The following is a 4,943-nucleotide window of genomic DNA, read 5'->3' as shown; positions in this document are numbered from 1 at the left end:
ATTTTACCGTAAATATACTACATTACGTTTTATAGTAACGATGTACTGGCTTGAGGTGTTAAGATCGCCGACGGCAGTGAGTACAACAAATAGCGGCGAGCACGAAACAGCTCGCAGGGATAAAACACCTCGCCTGTGTTGCAACGAGCAAATTCTGCACATCACATCACACGTGAAAGTGCGACAAAAATACAGACAAAGGTTAAAGACGAAGAAGTGGAGACGGAGCCACGTGGTCGCTGAGAGGAGCAGCGCGCGATTCCAACTCCGCCGCGTACCGCCGCCCGTACCTGTATACACCTGTGTGGCTGCCCTCGCCTGTGTGTGAGCGGAGAGGTGACTCGAGCACCTGTTCACGGTGACCGGTGGATGGGAGGAACAAGGAAAATATCAGATGTAAATATGGACTTTTGTCTTACTTGAAACCATTTAACTGTTATCAAGGTATGTGTGGGTGCCTTACATGTCTGACGCCTGTGCCGGGTTATGCACAATGCTTACAGTAAGACAAGGGTACCAAAGTGAAGAGTCTGAGAGTGAAATGGAAGGAACACTTAATTGAGCGCTGCCATAAGAGGCTATTATTTTACCCCTCCGTTTGTAGGGAAAGTTGAAAAAAAAAAAAAAAACTGGAGCACTCATGCCCGTAGTTAGGCAAAATAACGTGATGAACCCCGCGTATATCTGGCACAGCATTGCACATGGATGGTGATTATGTAGTCAGGGTACACGTGTGGTGTGGTGCGGCGCACTTAAACACCACTGTGATGAGGGCGAGTAGTAGTGGAATCATCCCATCGGTGAGGGAGAGTCTAGTGTGACGTGCCAAGAAATACGGGCGGTGGCAGCAGAGCGAAATGTGCGGCGCGTGAGTGGTGGGGTCTCCCGTGTTCCCCCTCCAGAAACTTGTCCTCTTGATATTGTCGCATTATTCAAATATTGCCTCGCTGCTCCCTCGCAGATAGAAGGAGTTATTATATGCAAATGACTCCCGAGACGGAGCAAAAAATAGGCGGTATTCTTAAATTGGACGGGCTAACCCATTCTCTCCGTCGCTCTAATGCCAAACTTTCCAAGCTAGGTGTCGTATATTAATATTCCGGAGAAAGATTTTATCTAGTGATCTCCCGGAATCTGGCAACTTTCGGCATAAAGATAGCAAGTCGAAACTAAAGCACTATATAGGAGACGCCCCAAAGAGAAGGAAGACTTCTTGTGTCGGTCGTGAAAATGATTTTGTATAGTTACCGTGGGATGACTATAGCGATGGAGCCGCGGCGGGAATGAGAACAGGGCGGAGGGCGGAGGGAAGAGCCTGAACAGGGTGCAGGGGAAGAAACTGATCGTTCATTTTGTGACGAGAAAGGCCAGTGACGCATGAAAGACTGGCTGCAAGAGAAACCTGATGGAGCAGAAGAGGTGTGCCTGATTACGCTGAGGGAGGCTAGTGAGTGGAAGATGTTGCCGGAAAACTAGTGCTGTGGTGCAAGTATTCAACAGTTCCAGTGCGTATAACTAACGGTGGACATTTACTAGGTCATGCAGGTGGACCGGATGCTGCAAAGTAAAGCAATCTGGTAAATAATGCATCAAGAACTGGATGACGGAAAATAAGTGAAATCTAAATGTAACACAAAGAACAACTGTGTCTACGAATCACGCTTCGTGGATTGAAAGATCATTAAAATTCAAGTGACAAGAAATTCTGTATTCTGAAACGTACAAGGCTGCACGCGAGGGTGGTAGCCATGATGGGCGTGTGTGTGGCTGGGAAGAGGGCATCCCGACTCTCGCCGCCCCTCGTCGCCATCTGCCTGACGCTCAGTATTGTCTTCCCTGCCTTCGGTGAGTACCTGCCGCCTTTCACTGTCTCACACCAACTCTGACAAAGTTATTTTGCCACCTGAGGACACGCAAGCATTGTGACACTGTCACTGACTGATGCCTTCACTCGTTCATTGGTCTACGATATATTTCTACTAAAACCATTAATTATTAGTAAAATACCGGATTGTTCAAGTGAAAATAGAGTAGTATCTTACAACTTAACATTGGTTTGGATAAGTAAATTTACCGGGCTTTTTTTAAAACAAGACGGGAATAGGTGGATCAATCAGCGAGTAAGAACATCAATCAGCGGCAGTATTACCATTTCGCTCATTTTCAAGTGGCAAAATTATTGTTTGGTTAAACAAAGTGTAGTACCGTGTTGTGCCGCGTGCTGTCCGTAGACCGTAAGCTATCACAAATCCGTATTTCTGTTCAGCTCAGGTAAACTGCTTCTTCATGTGTACATAATTATTGATTTATTCTCTCATATTACTCACACACACACACACACACACACACACACACACACACACACACACACACACACACACACACACACACACACACACAATTTCTAAATATGCAGAAATAATGAGCAAATGACAATTTTAGCCGGTGATAGTGTGATGCAGCTCGCCTCAAACACCCCACGCTCTCCCTCATTTAATTGCCCGCATTCCACCCGCCCTTCTACGGAACCGTCTCTTAGGGGAACTTGTTGCTGCTCATTCATGCGGCGCTTGTCCTCTCTCTCTCTCTCTCTCTCCTCATGGTAGCGCCTCCATTTGTGCAGGGAAGGACACGCACATAAATTAAACGCGTTGGGTTCTGGTGTTCGACGTTAAATTTCCCCTGAGGCTCGACATCCACAGCAGGAGAAGCACACACGTGAACACTCCTCCCTCCTGCCAAGCTTCACGCCGCCCACACCAGAACTAATGAGCTGCCTGGGCTTAGTCTCCGGCGACAGGTCCATCAGTAATGCCGCCACTTTATCGCTCATCGGGACGGTCCTGGTAAGGCTGTCCGGTTCGCACGTCTTGCGAACCTTAGTCTTGCTATCTTAGTGGCAGTCAGCAAGATTTACGCAGGGGAGTGATGGGTGGGTGGATTGACTGCTTCAGTGAGAGGATGGATGTTAGTATGGGTGAGAGATAGAGAGAGAGAGAGCGAGGACTGGGGGTACTGTTGTAATTATCATTGTTTTCCTCTCCGCCCATTAATTTTTTTCCCATCTTGTCCACCAGCGTATCCACCTCGCCTACCAATTATTTTCTTTCCATCGGTTATTTATTTTTTTTCCGTCCCGTCAGCAATTTTTTTTTATTTCCCTTCTCTGCTCATCAGTGTTTCCTTCCCGCCTATTAGTTGTTTTCTCCCGCTTATCATTGTATTCCTCCTGCTCAATATTGTTATTTCTTCCCGCCCAAAGGTTTCCCGTCCGAGCCGACAGTTTTGTTCTTGCCCACCTTTTCCCCTCGCACTCACCAATGTTCGCTCCCGTTCATCTGTTTCCTCCCGTCCATCATTGTTTTCCCTCCCGCTCGCTCGCTATTTTTTTTCACTTTTCGCTCACGAGTGTTTCCTGTCCGTCCGTTGTTTCCTTCCGTCCACTGTTGTTTCCTTCCGCCGGTATTGGTTTCTTCCCGCTTCTCAGTTTTCCCCATGTTTGTTACTTTATTTTCTACTTGTTAGTTTCGCCTACCAACCCACTAGTTTTTTCCTCTTCGTCACGGTAATGTTTCCCTTCCCGTTGACCAGTTTTCCTCTTGTCCTGTATTTTTTTTTTTCCTTCCTGCTCATCGGTGTTTTCTTCTCGCCCTTCATTCTTTTTTCCTTCACATTGATAATTTTTCTTTCTATGTTTCCTTTTTTTTTTTTTTTTATTTTTCCTCCCGTCTGTAAATTTTTTCCTTTTTCCGTCCATCACTGTTTTCTCCCGTCTATCATTGTTTCCCTCTCGTCCATCACTGTTTCCTCCAGTCTGTCATTATTTCCTTCCCGCCTACCAGTGTTTCCTTCCGCCCACCAGTTGTTTCCTCCCGCTTATCATCGTTTCCCTCTAACCCTCTAGTACGAGTAAGTCTTCCCGCCTACCACTGCTTTCCTTCCCAACCACTAGTGTTTTCTTTCCGTCCTATCATTATTTCTCCTTCCCGTACCAGTTGTTCCTTCCTGCTCACCATTGTTTCCCTTCCAACCACCAGTATTCCTTTGTTTCCTTCCTTTTCGCTACCACTGTACCCTTCACATATACAACCAGTCTTTGCTTTCCATCATATCATATTAATAGAGTTTTATTTGTGTCATGGTCTCACTTAATTATAATACCCACAGTTTCGTTCTCTTCTCATCTGTTTTTCAGTCCGATTCATGTTTTCCTGCATATGGTTAGAGATTTACGGGGTTACAAGTGCGCGTAGGTAGGCAGCTGGTAATGCTTTCTGGTCCTGTGTATGTACATAATAATACGTGGGCGGTCGTGTGCGAGGAAGTTTTTAATTCCATCGTGTTTCTTTAGATTGATTCACGAAAGGGGATCTTTACCTTCAGTAAAGAGTGAAGAGTATTCAGTGAAGAGTATTTCTTATTGCTCTGAGTTACCCTTTGTTGTGTTATGTTGTGTGGGTGTATGTAGTGCATGTGTGTTATTCACCCCCGGTCGTTTGCTGGTCTCGCTTTCTACGGAAGGAGACCAAAGCTCTGAATGACCGATTTTTGGGCGGGACAGAGACCACTCACACGCCACACACTGGGACTGCGAGGTCACAACCCCAGGGCTAACATTCAGTACCTATTTGCTGCTGGTGAACAGGGGCTTCTCATTGAGAGGCTAGTCCACCTGAATTACCGCGCCCGAGCCTTAACCCAGGCATTCTCAGGTGAGCCGAGCGTGCTAGCCACTACACTATGTGATCTGTGTGTGTGTGTGTGTGTGTGTGTGTGTGTGTGTGTGTGTGTGTGTGTGTGTGTTTTGAGGCGTGGATGTGGTGTAGTGTGGAGGCTTGGTCAGTGTGTGTACAGTGTAAAATGTATAAGGAATGTGATGGGAGATGTAGAGATACGTGGTGTGAATGCTGTTAAGTGCTGTTTGGTGACACACACACACACAC

General features: G+C 46.5%; 1 long non-coding RNA gene across 1 annotated transcript in view; it reads left to right on the top strand.

Moving 5' to 3' along the window:
* Positions 1 to 1,985, top strand: part of LOC135106774 (uncharacterized) — a 3,170-nt gene extending 1,185 nt beyond the window's left edge. Inside the window, exon 2 of the long non-coding RNA XR_010271462.1 lies at positions 1,367 to 1,985. This is a non-coding gene — a long non-coding RNA (uncharacterized LOC135106774). The remainder of the gene's footprint in view (positions 1 to 1,366) is intronic.
* Positions 1,986 to 4,943: the final 2,958 nt, after the last annotated feature.

This window comes from Scylla paramamosain, chromosome 14 (genome assembly GCF_035594125.1).
Source record: "Scylla paramamosain isolate STU-SP2022 chromosome 14, ASM3559412v1, whole genome shotgun sequence".
Classification (NCBI taxonomy): Eukaryota; Metazoa; Arthropoda; class Malacostraca; order Decapoda; family Portunidae; genus Scylla; species Scylla paramamosain.
This window is presented reverse-complemented; position numbering and strand designations above follow the sequence as displayed.